This window comes from Struthio camelus, chromosome 2 (genome assembly GCF_040807025.1).
Source record: "Struthio camelus isolate bStrCam1 chromosome 2, bStrCam1.hap1, whole genome shotgun sequence".
Lineage (NCBI taxonomy): Eukaryota > Metazoa > Chordata > Aves > Struthioniformes > Struthionidae > Struthio > Struthio camelus.
The window spans coordinates 102,403,522-102,418,337 of NC_090943.1; the positions used below are offsets into that span (position 1 = coordinate 102,403,522).

General features: G+C 41.0%; 1 long non-coding RNA gene across 1 annotated transcript; it reads right to left on the bottom strand.

Moving 5' to 3' along the window:
• Window positions 1-6,521: 6,521 nt before the first annotated feature.
• LOC138065983 (uncharacterized) lies at window positions 6,522-14,707 on the bottom strand. The gene is made up of 3 exons (XR_011139079.1): window positions 14,597-14,707; window positions 8,257-10,927; window positions 6,522-7,913 (listed from the first exon to the last, which is right to left on the bottom strand). It is a non-coding gene; the product is annotated as an uncharacterized lncRNA (long non-coding RNA).
• Window positions 14,708-14,816: the final 109 nt, after the last annotated feature.

A 14,816-nucleotide genomic window follows, 5' to 3' on the forward strand; every position in this document is an offset into this window, starting at 1 on the left:
AATTCCCACTAAGGACATAAAAATGGCATTAGCACAACAATAATCTTAAATTTATCAAAGGCAGAAAGTTCAGAATGAAATCAAAGGCTTGCCTTTTTATTTTGTGTGGTGGATGGGTAAAACATATTATCTGAACATGACCAAGTAATAATTTAGTATTTAGTGCTTTTTACATTAGTACCAAATTGCCAGATTCTAAATGAAAAGTACTCTGAACATTAGACTGCCTATAAATAGCCTGTCCCCTTAATCCCTGCAGATATTACTGACTCAGGCTGCTTCAGCTCCCACTAACTGGGCCTGTCAGTTTACAATTCCACATCTTCGGGATGTACAGATACAAATTTAAGCTGATCTTGGACAGGCGTAAGAAGAACTTGCCAAATAATATATTGGCAAATGAAATACTATTAGTCTTAGGAAGAAACTACTTTATTACTCCACAGCTACGCAAGCTGAAGCAGTCATAGGGCTAATGAGACACCAAGCTTCAGGGTTCAAGTTTGCTGGCTGTCAGAGTCAGCAGTAAGATTTCTCCCCTCTCCCCTCAATCAAGGCACTGGTATAATTGCCTCCACGCGTTATGAAAAGTGGCGCCTCTCCCCACAGCATGAGGCAAATGTCAGAAGCCTCTGGATACTAGGCTTTACCTCTGACATGCTTGCATGCTTCACGTTATACGTTCTAATGTTACGTTTGCATTTATTTTGTTTGGTTTTGAATGTGCACATGATTTGCAGCTTATAAAAGCAAGTGTGTATTTGTACTTATGTGAGGTAGCAGAGCAAATGAAAAGTTTCTACTGTCAACAGTGAGGTTAAGCAGGCGGATGAAAGCCATAGCATGAATGCCAGTGGGTCTTGGTCTAGCATGGAGACCTGTCTTTTGCCCATCAGCTGAGCTTGCAAGCCCTCCAAGGGACTGCTCCCTCACCACGGCTGTACACGACAGCTAATATAGTGAGTCCTCAACCCTCACCACGGCTGTACACGACAGCTAATATAGTGAGTCCTCAACTGTAGCTACTCATCTCTGTAAAACTAAGTGATGAAAAATGAACGAAATTCGCTCTGAAAATCATTTACATTTTTAAGACAAAATGCAACATAATCTTCTGTAACACTCAGAGTCACCCCAGGACTATATTTGACCTCTGATTTCTGTTTCACACAGACATACAGATAAAGCAGCAGCTAAGGAACGGTGATGTGGTTAAACACTGTCAGCCTGAGCCTTGGCTAAAATAAGTTGGCATAGCTTCGATGATTACAGTATATATCATTGCTTACCGTGGAACTATGCTGATTTAATTATGTGAGGACCTGCCCTATGTTTCCTCAAACAGCTCAAAGTACTTACTCGCTTCTATTTTATCATGGTTTTGTTATCATGTAAGCCTTAAAAGAAGAAAAGGAACAGTGATTTCAAAAGGCTCTGGATAACGCCCCAAGAGTGCTCATTTGAATTGGTGGCAAAATTCTCCATGTCGAGAAAGGAAGTAGGCTTGGGCCTGTAATGGTGCATTTTCTTAGGCTGTCCTGTTCTGTGCAATTCTGAGTGAGTCACTAAACACCTCCAGTTGATGTGGTCATTTTAAGAAGAAAATTGAATTTCAAGTATTAAAATAGGAAAGGAATGTTTTCCTAAAGAACTGGTGATTTTCTTCCACGTGTTTTCCACTTATATTCCTTCTTTAGTAGGCCTACAAAGTAAGATTCTTTTGGCCAGCAGCACCTATTGTTGCCCCAGGGCAGAAAGTGTAGGACAGGACCAACGTGCACTCTGTTGCCCATACAGAGTCCAGATGTTTTCCAATTCAGCAGAAACAGGGCAAGCTGTGGAATAAAAGTAGGCAAAACATTTTGAAGATCCACAGTTACTTTCTTCCACAAGCGCTTTTTCATGTAGTTGCACATCAGACAAACAGGGACCTAGTCCGTTGGAACCAAATGTTTGGCGTCAGCATGAGCAGAGGGTGTAAACCAGCTCTGCCCAAAAAAGCCAGCTGAGCTGGGTGCCTCCACTGCAGTGCAGTGCTGCCTGTGCTGAATGCCAAAGAGCAGCTCAACGACATCGGCGTGCGCGAACCTGAAAGAAGCTGCAGAAATTGAGCATTGAGGACACGAAGCCCGAACATGAAGGGATTTACCCTGATTTGAGTTATATAATCTAAACTGTCTGCATGTGTGCATATCTGTCACAGTCAGCAATAAGCATGTTTCTTCCATGAGATACAGCATTTGCTTTGAACATATTCATATGAGAAGGTTATAGTTGATTCTCTTTGATTCCCACCTCCCCCCTCTCTCTGGCTTCCTCTGTGGCTGTGTGCTTCACCCCCAAAGCTGCCATAGCTTCAAAACTGAACGGTCTCTAGGTTTCTCGTCTTTGTTATTAATATTCACCTGACCAGTGTAAAGCGGAGAAATTCAAGGTCTTCATAAAACAATTTGTATTAGGGAAAAGCATTTTTTGACACAAGCAAACTGGTTGCAAAAGATCTGCTTGGATTTCCTGAAATCCACTTTGACTAGGTCTGATCAAGTGCAGATGAAACCTTAACAGGAGAGTTTCAATACCAGTGAGGCTGCTGCAACACAGAACCTCAGTAGTCATTGTATAGTACGTTATCTTGAATTCAGCCTCATGAATTGTTCTTGCTGTTGTGTACACTGTCGTACATGCATTCCAAGATTTGGATTGACAGAAGAGAGATGAACTTGTAACAGTCGGATATATAGCAATCTTGTCTGAGTATATCCTATTTATTCTAAAACTGGTTTTGCCAATGACAGGAAGATGAGCTCAGTTTGGAAGTGCGAAGTGGTATTCCCATTATTGTTAATTATTATTCATCTGGAGAGAGTTTCAATGAGCAGTAAAAAGTAGTCATTTTGAGTGTGTGAGCTATGAGGAGAAGGCTGTGAGCCCGACCTACACAAGCTTGAAACTCAACTACGTCTTCTGGATACTCTTAAGATGAATTTCTTAAGTGATGCAAAGCATTTGAAGATACTTTGATAGTTCTCTGTTGTATGTTCAACAAATTATTACACATTTTACACACGGACAACATGGTCTCAGACTCACATAGATAGTCTTTGAGATGTCTCAAGCTCTTTGTTCTCTTTATCTAAACACTGTATCTCTGTGGAAAGAGGGTGCAGCACAGTCCTAAGGCATCAAAGGCCTATGCATTAAAATGGCTAGATCCACATGAACAGCTCAAGAAAACAAGAGGTTCTTGCATTGTATGCACTACGCATTTAAGAAAATGCTCAGCAGGATATGAAACGTTTTTTACGATACCACTTATGGAGATAAGTCAACAACGGCTATGTTGTAGCAGCCTACCTCTATTCAGACTAAGTCCTGCTCTCTTTAATGCCATCAAGAATATGAGCACTGATGAGTTCTCATTAAACAATATGTTGCTCTGTCCAAAAGGAACAGTTTTACTATGTTTTGGAATAACTGCTCCTTGTAGAGTTTTTTCTGCTGAAGTACCCAAGAAGATAGTGCAAGACTGTATGTATGCAAATATGTAAACTGTAAATATGCAAGTCACTAGCTATTCTGGCCTGATTGTCCATGTGAACATTTTAAGTTATTAAGCATATGATAACTTTTTCCGCTCACAGAGACATTCTTAAGACTTTAACACATTTTGAGAAGTTACCCCATCTGCAACACCTGCCCCTTCTCATAGCTGGGGCAGTAAACCAGCATGTGGTTCTACTCCTCAGCCTCCACTGATACGGGGACAGCTGAGGTGTGGGCATGCGATCCTTTCTGTCACCACTGGAATAGGGGCAGTAACCTCTGGCAAAAGGACAAGGCAGATATCCATGGACAGTGACCTCTTAAACTACTTCAGTGAGACCTGGCAGAAGCCACCTGAGGGAGCCCTGAGTGCTCATCACTATCCCCATGAAGAATAAGTGCAGACAGCTACTTACCTTACCACACACTGATTTCCACACATAAACAGACATTTGACTGTCCTTTAGAGTCTGCTCACTTCACAGGTATTTGCTAGTCAACTGTGAAACTGTGAGGAGTAAGGAGGAAGAACCTGCATCAAAGATGCCCCTGTTACTTACAAAAACTACATCTGGACCCTGACCATATTAAGAAGATAAACAGAAAATCTCATCGACATCTGGCAACCAAGATTTTTTGCATCAGGATGAGGTGTGTTCACTGCAACCTACTTGTGATATATTTAATTAGTCCATACTTTTGGGCTGCTGTCAGTGAGTTTCCCATGAAGAATGGCAACACATGCAGCTGTGACGTTGGGTGGCTGTGTGGATGTTCCTGGCATTATCAAGAAAGCTGAAGTGTTTGTTTAGTGAGTCTTTTTCACACTCTCAAGGTTAAAGCTACCACCAGAATTGATGGTAACAAACTGATGATTTGATGACAGCACATTTCAGGAAGGAATTTTACTTCAGGAAATTAGCTAGGATTCCCCTTCCTCCTCTGGAGCTTGGGCATGGTCCACTTCCTAGGAGGATCTGGCAATGTCACCTAAGAAATTCTTGCTTCATCCAAAATAGTGGCAATGCCATTTCTGTCATCTATTCCTTACCTGTGACACAGTTTTTGAGGTTTAGAGCCTTCATAGCAATCGTAACAAAAATCGTAATTGAAAGGTATCAGGGGGTGTTTTATAACTTGTGGTTAGTCTGTATTACAAGACTGCCTACAGTTGTAAGCCACTGAATGTCATGACACGCAGTTGGTCCCTCACATTCCTACATTCCTAAACGCACACAAGCTCAAAGAAGAACTTGCGAGGCATTTCATCTTTCCCAAACTAAAAGGAACTTAAGTTCTAGCTTTATAGTATGTCAGACAAACAACGTATGTAATTTTATTTACTGTGGCAAATGGACAGTCGTTTCTCTTCACCAAGTCTTTTTCACTAAAAGATCTCAAAGAAACAGGAAAACGGCCTGCATTATAAATAGTAGAGAAAAATGATAATCGCAATGTTGTCTCCTGCTTCCGAATGATGAAGTGCAAGGAACATACATAACTTCTTGGCAAGGATTCATTTGTCAAAATAAAAGAAGGCAGCTGCATAAGGGAAAGAGACAATAGATCTTGACAAACTTGTAGATGCTAGCAAAAATGTAAACAAAAAGTTGCAATGACTGATGTATTAATGTAACACTGCCAGAGTGCTAGCATCAGAAATTAACAGCTGTTGATGCTTTTGTGACTAGTCAAAAGAGCAGGTGTCATGATTTCTGCTATGTTTGACATTTTCTATAGTTTCCACTCAATTTTAATCTCTGTGTAGTACTCAATACTCAGCTTTCTAGGAGAAGGACAGAATAAGCAAGATTCCCACAAATGGGATAATACATTTGAAGGCAGCTGACCTAAGAAAAGAGATAGCAGAGATGAAAATTCCTTGACATTTTTATGAACTCATCATTTTTGCCATTTAATATATAAAAAGAAAAACCTATTTCCACTGATTGATTACTTTAATGAATAAATGTACTCAATGATTTGGTGGCTTGAGTGGATTAAATTTCCCTTGCTGGCAGGAACTGGCCTTAAATGAAAGTGTTTTGAGGGTTTATTCATTTTTCCCACACTGAAAAAAAGATAGAAAATCAGTCTGAATTTCAAGCCACTTTGATCTCTGTGTATATTTTATAAACTATTTCCTGATCCTCCGCAAGCTCCTGTGGACTTAAAACCCAATTACAATCCCTCAGATTGTGCGCTCAATAATTCTAAATCAGATTTTGCACAATGTCACTGATGTGTTGAACAACACCCAGCAGCTTATAATCATAACCTTCTTCTTATGCATTATAGTTCCTTGCTGTAATCAATTCAAATACTCATCATCACATAAGCCTCACTCCTCACCTCCACAGAATACTTTCAAAAGCACAGCAGCAAATAAACAGTTGATTAAAAAAGCTGCATTGCCGGGTATCATTTTTGACAAGTTTTGGAGGGAGACAGGAAACAAGACTGAAGATCACTGCAAGGAGCAACAGAGAAAATGAGAAGGGGAGCGCATCCCTTTTAAAAACCTAACCCCCCCCCCCCCCAAAAAAAATAAAAAAAGGAGGAGCTATCTTGTTCTGTGGAGGTGCTGGAGAAGAGGACAATTTTTTGTTTGTGGGCCTTTGCTTTCTTCTGGTAGATCCATTACCAAACTCATGGGTTATCGTGAAACATAACTTGAAGTTCTTAAACTCATAAGCTTGTCATGTCATTCTTCCTACGGTCCTGAGTGAAGAAGCATCATGTGTCTTGGTAATGGTGCACCATGTGAGATCTTGATGCTAATTTTGATTTTCCTTTGGGTGAGGTAAGTGCTAATGTCAAACAAACACACTTGCCAAAAGCTAAATGTAAGTTTGTTCTCACAGAGACAGTCTCACATAGGCAGGCTCTGAAGCTGTACAGGTCTGTAACATGCATTCTGAACATATTTCCACTTTAAGAAATTTGCTTTAATGGAAGAATGGGCAAAAAAAGCTATACAATGCACTGCTTTAATCACAATTTTATATTCTGAATATGTTTGTTTACTTTATAGCTTAATGTCTCTAGCTATTTAAAGTTGAAAGAGACCCAGAGAAACAAAGAACAAACACAGGAATGTAACACTTCAATTTTCACTAGAAATACTGGCTTCAAGGGGCTTTGTTGCAGATAAACCTTGTGATTACATGCATAAAAAAGGAGAACTCAAACTGTGATGAGTCATTTGCTCCATATTTTTATTTGTGTTTTTGTGTCCTGTTGTTTGCTCCACTTGTCATTGTGCAACATGTCTCAAAACCAGTTTGTGTGAGAAAAGGTTTGGAAAGCTTTCATTTGAGGTTTGTTGCCTCACAGTGAAGGGGCCTCTGCACTTTTCCCTTCTTTACCTCTCAGTGTTCATGCCCATAGAGATACACCTGCTTATTTACAGTCTCAAGTTTATATTACTTTTTTCTCGTTTTTCTGTTCTGCACCATTTCCTAGTTTGATTGAGTGGTTCTTCACTGACGCACAGAGATCAAAAGAAAAAATTGCTGGTGTGCAGTATTTGATCATTTCTGTCGCATTAGAAAAAACGTACAGATACTCTAGAAAGTGTCAGATGATTAGATGAGCAACCACTGCTGTCTGATTACTCCTTTTTTTTAAAAGTGATTTAACTAGTGGGTTCTCTAAACTCCACAAGATGCAACACAGAAGGCCATAAAGCCTTTTCACTGTGGGAGATAAGCATAAAGGGAGAAGCAGAAACATTTCATAACAACAATTAATAATCATAATGCACCCGATTCACAGCAACATAAGCAATAAGTGCCCTGGGGAGCCTTCATGGATGCTACTTCAAGAGACATACCTCCAAAACAAGGTGCTTCTCTGAGCAACTTCTCGGAGCAACATAACTGTGTAGTCAGTGCAAACTGACAGAAAAAAGAACTAGGGGGCGGGGGAGTTGCTGAGATTGGCAATTAATTGTTCAAAGTCGTGTGCAGTGTAATAGTAATACAGCACCCAGATGTGGTTTTAACCTCCTTCAATATGAATCATTCTGGGATGCACAAGCCCATTGCATTCAGAGGCACTGATAATTTGAATATGATGCTTAAATTTCCTGCTTTCTAATCATGTCTGTTTGTACAAAGAGAGATTCTCCTCCCCTCACGAGTCCCACCTATTTTTTCTAGCTGACTCAGTGAATAAGGCAACCAAAGCTACATGAATGTACACGAACATTATGTTCGTAACTCTCTACTGATACAGTTCTACAAGCAGTAGCAGTTTCTTCTAAAGACAGGACTCCAGCAGTTTTCCCACCAGTTGCTATCTAGAGATGAGCTGAGTAGGTTTAGATGAACTGGCAACAGTCTTCCTTCTGCAGAGGTGCAACAACCCTGCAACAGATAAGGAACTCCCTAAAAATCTCAGTATAGACTTGTTTTATTTGCGCCAATAACTATATTAACACATGTCTTACTATAGAGTAGTTGTGTTCTGAAAATCTGGAAATTAATTTATAAAAGTCAGAGCAGGTGTATCAATTCAGGAATTTGCATACCATAGCTGGAATCCTAAGTCCATCTGATTGCAACTCAACACCAAGAAACATTTTGTTTGAGAAAAAAAAGCAATAGATGGCCACTCATAGTATTCCTAGTAATACTGCTGAAGGAAAAAAAAATATTGGAAAGACTGTTTTAAAAATGCGGTTTACTCTTAGAGCCCCATGAGACTCACCTGTGACATGAGCATAGTCCAATAGTGATGAGACATCTCCTTTCAAATCCATCCTTTCCTCAAGGACATCAAGAAAGGTGAAAGCTGACAGCCGTTCTGTTTCACTGACAAGAGTTTTGGGTCAGGCGGGCATCACACCAGTTTACATGAGGGCTGAATTTGACCCTGTGTCACTGCAACTCCCAAGGGATCCTATAGGAAGCACTGATGTATTCAAGGCTCTGACTGTTGACATTGCAACTAGATCTCCACTTTAAGGGCAACATTGAGGGCATTTTTCCTCCTGGGGTAAACACAGAGCATTGGAAAGATGTTCTGCTACAAAAATTTTGCGACAAGCTGCCATCTTCTCCTGCAGGGCAAATACAGGAGTCTACTGTTGAAGACAAGCCATCAGAGCCTGCCTCAGGTGCTGACAGCACTTCTTTAACACATTCACTTCTCTAACACAAGCCTTATTCTCAACAACAGCTGCTACTGATCGAGCTGCTACCGATCGGGCATCTTCTCCTTGTCGGCTAAAAGGCAAAAGCAAATCTGTCGGAAACAACATGGCCTAGCATCTTGTGGGCAGAGGGCTAGATCATCTTCTAGTCTGTTGGCTGCATACTCATATCCAGTACAGTGATCCGAATGTGCTTTTGCACAGGCCTGAGGAAGACCAACTGCTCTTTGGGAAGCACGAGAGAAGGCTGCAATTCATCAGCTGGCAAGCCTTGCGTTCAGACACCTGACCTGCCTGCCATCTAGTGTATGTTCACAACATATTTCCAGCTCAACATAGCTAGAGTTGAGAACAAAGAGCAGTATTAATCTGAACTAACATGGCACATTACTGATAATGTGTGCTGAAAGCAGCTGAGCGTTTTCATCACAGGACGCTGCATTATGTAAACAGGGCATACCCCAAAGACCAGTCGCCAGCAGTGATTCAGTTACAACAATCGTGTTTGTTTTCAGAAACACAGAAGACAAAACCCAGCACTTAGTTAGCTGCAAAATAAAAAACGAGTTACATTTTCCACAACCAAATGTCCCACATTTACACACGATAAACTAAGTAAGACCTGTGTTCTAGGTATACTCCTTTTAAAATTAGTTATCTATTTAAGTTTTATCTATGTAGCTATGTAAATAGACGGGCCTTCAAATGTAAGAGAACAGGTCTGTCCACAGAAATCAGAGGTTTCTGTATCAAGCAGTTTCTCATGATGTAGCAAGAATAAAGTCCAATCAAATCACCTCAGTGATTTGTAAGATGTAATGTAAATTCCATGGAATTGTTGGAATTCAAACTTACAATGTTAAATTAAAAATATATACACGTAGTTGAAGTTTTATTTGCAAAAATACAAAATCCCTTTAATACTTAATCAAAATGGTTGGATTTTACTTAATTTGAAGTTTATTGCCAACGTTTCATTGGCATATATCCTTCATTTACAGGTATCACGATCACAGGTAGGATCCTTAATTATGAGACAGAATTCTTTGAGCTAGATATGCATAAACATTGCACAGAACAGTCATCCTTTGCCACTCACAAACCTAGTTTTCAAATTACTGTATCATACATCATTTTTTTCCATTCTCTGCCAAAGAATCAGCAATCTTCCATAATTCTTCAGTTCTGTACCACCCACTAATTTCAAGATTGCTTTTCTTTAATTAAGTCCTGTATTTTAGAAGACAACTGAGTGGTAAAGGATAGTAAATTTGTCTTAAGAAACATGGCCTGAACTGTTAGTAGAATATACCTCTCCAGATCTCAGAGTGAATTTCCCACAAAGGTTCAGATTTTCTCATGTCAAGGAAAGTACATTTGTGACAATCAGTGCCTAATAGTTGACTCTTTCCTTATTGAACAATAAAGTTACCTGGATTTTCTGACAAAAACACTTTGTAAGAACAATCAGGAGAAATTTTATATATATAAACACACACACATGGCTGATTTGTCTCCAAATCCATGGAAAAGAGTAAAAATGATTTCGGCATTATCAAACCCAAATTCACATCCATATTCAACCGTTGTTTACTCTCAAAACCACGTCACAATGCTTTTGAGATCCAACTGCAGACACGTCTAAAAAAGACAACGTTCAGAGACCCCTGATCTATGAACAACTGAGTCAACTCGGGGAACACAGAAAAAAAGACACGTTGGTATGGAGCTAATTGCATCGTACTTAGGCTAATTAGCTTTTGTGCAGCACTGCAGCTACTCTGTCTCTGGATCTGACCCCGCTCTGTAGCTAAGACGATGATCTTAAACACTATAACGCTTTGCACTGCCTGAGCACCACCAGGACCTCCAGCCATCTTCTGTGAAATAGCGTCACCGGAAGACGAAAAAAAAAGGCACTTCCGTTATGGGTCAGTGATGAACCCTATTGTCACTCCAGCTGCAGTGACTATAAACATATGTGTGCTTTGCAAAACGAAGACATATATGTGTGTGACATCAGTCTTCTCAGGAGTGTGACAGATCTCCCTCATTCTGCTTTTGGTGCTGCACTCTTACAGCCAAAATATCACGGTAACTTTCTCTTCTTTGTTTCCTCCAGTATATACTTAGGCTAAAATCAGTTGCTGGCTGCTGAAACAGTAGCATCTCTGAGTCATCGCCGGCAAAAAGGCTTCTAACTAGAAATCTTGTTGTTTGTGTAACCTGGTAGAAATGAGACAAAAAGACAATGGTATTGTGCTTCTTAGGTTTAAAATGCTACCGTTGTTTTCTGTCTGAAACATACAACAATGGCTACATTTTAACATGGATTCGGGGCTCAAGGTTCTGTTGTACAGCACAGGGTTGAGAAAAACAGAACCTGAAGGAGAGGAGACCTAGCTGTTAGAGGAACCATTCTTTTTGTTTGTTTGATTCTCCAAGAGAACTTTAAAAATCAAATTTCATCTGCCTCTTTTCTGCACTTAAGCTAAAAGAACAGCTCTGCAACTGTTAATGCTCATATAGTCTGTAGATTAGGCGGTATGAAAGGTAGCAGTCACAAACATTTAGTCACTCAGTTACACGTATTTAAAAATTAATAGCCAAACTACAGCCATGAAACCTTGCTGCAGCACTCTGCTATTAAATCTCTGCTTGGGGAATTTTTATGATGTTCGGATTAGGAAAGTCCTACTGGTCTTATTAATGAGAAATAATGTGGTTTATTGATATTTTTATTTCAGCAACTGTATAAAAGCGTCTATTGCGCAAACCTGCCTTCTCTGCTTCCCCATGGGTACATGCAAACATATAAGCACTAAGACTGGTGTAGTTCCACCCGGCAAAGCAGGGACACAAAACGCAAAAGGTGCAGAAAGAATTCTTTGCTACTGGTTTGGGACAAGGGGCAAAAGGTGTGCAAAAGGGGATCTCCACGTGTCGGGGCAATGGGCTGGGGAAGGAGTGGAACTCACTGACACCCACAGCTTTCAGCTGCACCTCCCTGTAGCAGAGTACTGCAGGAACTGCAGCCAGCACTGCTGAATTTAAGGTGGAAGGAAAACTGCATCCCAGCTGCAACTGCAGCAGGTCCATGGCACAGGGAAGAGAACATTCTCTACTTGTATAAAATGTAGATTTGTATGTAAATATTCTACAGTCTTCTCTAGTAAGGAGTAAGGAATACAATGCTTATCTGATGTATGATATGACCAGTATTTTGCACAGACGAGGCAGATGATACTTGATTTATATTGTCTTGCAATAACTTCGGACGATTAAGAGGAGAACTGTTCAGAGACCTATTACATTGACAAAATTCTGGTACAGCTAACAGCAATATGATTCACACTAGGACTGTCTGGCGTGTAAAGCTCGTTTTAACAGATACCAACGTGACATACATAAAGCTGTCAGGCTTTCTCTAAAGGACAGTCATCCACATCATATTTCAAGTGCCAAATTAATTATATTTGACATTTAATTTATAACCTAAGGTATTTCAGATTTAAAACTTGTCTATGATAACAGCAGATTAGAGCAGCGTTCCATTTGACAGAGTCGATTTTTCAAGCTATTTTCATTGTGTGTGAGGGTCTGGATACAGATTTTTGTGTATCAAGCTTGCACACGGGACACTGATACCTCTAAGCAAAGTACACGTCTTTCTCCTGCTCCCCCACCCATGCCGTGGGGAATTATTTTGCACTTGGAAGGAAGTTTCTTTTGCAGACTTAATCACAAAGCTCCACCTAATGGAACGATGAGTGAACTATGCATAGAAAAAGAAAGGGACACATACACTGCTAAACTGTATAACTAAAGGGAAACTGCTATAAAAATGTAAGCAGTTAGTCTACTGCAAGTAATTTATAAAGTCCTCTCTTCCAAGGACTTGAAGACTCTGATTTGCGAGGAAAGCCAAAAGAGTAGTTACTACATTATCTTTGCATTGACTGAAACTGGAATCTTCCTTTTATTGTTACTGATAGATATTTCAATCTATCAGTAATATTCAATATTTCTAACTGATAGTCAGTACTTCTAACTGATCTTTCAGACTGATACAATGTCTTACTTTCAAGATATCAAGACATTTAAAAATTAGAAATACGCAAAATAACATGTAAATGTAGGTACATATTTACTGTTAGATGATTTGACAGATTATTGAAAATGAAATTTTTTCTCCTTTATGGATTTCAAGAATCTCAATCAACTAGCTTTTAAAAAATGGAAAAATATTTAAATCACTTTACCCAGTGACAACTGAGGCATTCTGTACAACTTTGAATGTAACAGAGCAATCACTGATATCACATTGAAACACAATTGAAACACCAGCATCTCAAAAATATCGCTGCAGGAATGGAGTTGGAGAATTAGACCAATTCTGAAAATCTTTTTTAAACTTAAGCGCCTTGTGGATTTTAATATAAAAAAAAATGACAGATTTCTGCAAAGGCTGAAAAATCAAGTCCTGATTTCAGGATTGCTCCCTGCTCAAAGGAAGACTCGGTGGCCACTGTTAAACTTTTCCCGAAACAGAAGGTACAGCTCTAAATGTTGCCTTGTATCAAGATATGCATTTCAATAAAGAATGAGGACATTTGTCAGGATCATCTTATTTAAGACCAACATCTTAGTCGATACCTGAGTAATTTTGTAATTCTCATTAGTGGGTCAAGACTGGCTCAGTTCGTAGTAAAAATATAGTACGAGCTTGGTACTTAATAGTCTTGTATCGAGAATTGCACTTTGGTATTCTACATAAACAGACCTGCCAATCTAAAAATGTTTTCATTTCTAACACTCCTGATCAGATATAGAGGTCTTGTACTAGAAAGGTGATTAAAAAATCACCTTTAAAAAATCTCAAATATAGTAATGTGCAGCTAAATCAGACTGTTCCGTGACCAGCTCAGGTTTTGAGTCTTGTATCTCTTAACTTCACTATTATCATTAACCATAGTTCTATCCCTCCCCTTCCTCTGATGTCCTTGGTCAGCAGATATATTGGCTGAATTCTGCATAATCCTCCTTCATTCATTTCTCAGAAATCTTTAGCAGTGTTAACTTTTCATGAAACTTCAACCCCTCTGCTTAAACGGGGCTATATGTGGACAACAGGTTCAAAAGCTCTGGGGTGGCGAAGGACGGGACTGGTAAGCACATGGCCATGCCGCGGGATCTCATTTAGTCCCGTTTCCTTAACGAGCCCGACGGAAGGGAGAGCAGTGCTGTCTCCCGTCAATCTCGCGGTATTCCCCAGACATACCACGTTTACCACGAGAAAGCACACTGCAATTTCATTAAAGAGATCCACTGAACCAGGAAACCTGCTGCTGCGGGGACGGAGTAGACAAGACACACTCCCGAAACGCGGCAATTCTTGAACGTGGCGTTACCCGCATAATCTGCAAGTAGCTGCAAAATGACGGGCCCGGGTGACAACACTCTGAACTGGAAACAGCGTGGACGCTTGCACCACTGTCCCCAGTGGGCACCCCCGTCCCACTGGAAGCTCAGAAACACGCCACAGAGAAACACCACTGCGCGGCCTTAGCGCCAGCGGCTTCTCCCTTCACATTTGCCTCTCCAACAGCGGAACAACTGCAAAGCCAGTCAAAAATCCTGCCTCCTCTCAGCAGGACGGCTTCCCCCCGCCGCGCCCTGTGGCCCAGCCCAGTACGAGATAGCCCTAACCCGCAGATCTCTTCAGCGCCCTGTGTGTAGGGGGGGGGAGGGGGGGGGGCAGGCGAACCGACCGCGCCGCCGCCGCACCCAACGGCTCCTCACATCTCCCAACGACCTTCCCACCCTGCAGGTTACGTCACAGCCTAAGGGCATAGACTAGCCCGCGCCCCGCCCCCCGCGTGCCCATGCGCAAACCGGCAGGTGGGGGGGAGGGGCTGCCGCGCGTGTGTCAGCCTCTCTGGCGCATGCGCCCTCGGTGAGCCGTGGCATTTCATCACCCTCCTCGTGGGTCTCACAGCCAAGCCTGATTTGGCGCATGCGTCAACTGCGCCAGGGGGGAGGGGGGAGAGATGTTGATTGGCTGTCCGGGTCCCTCAGGCCAATGGCAGTGGAGGTTCCTTTGGGGGTGTGGCTG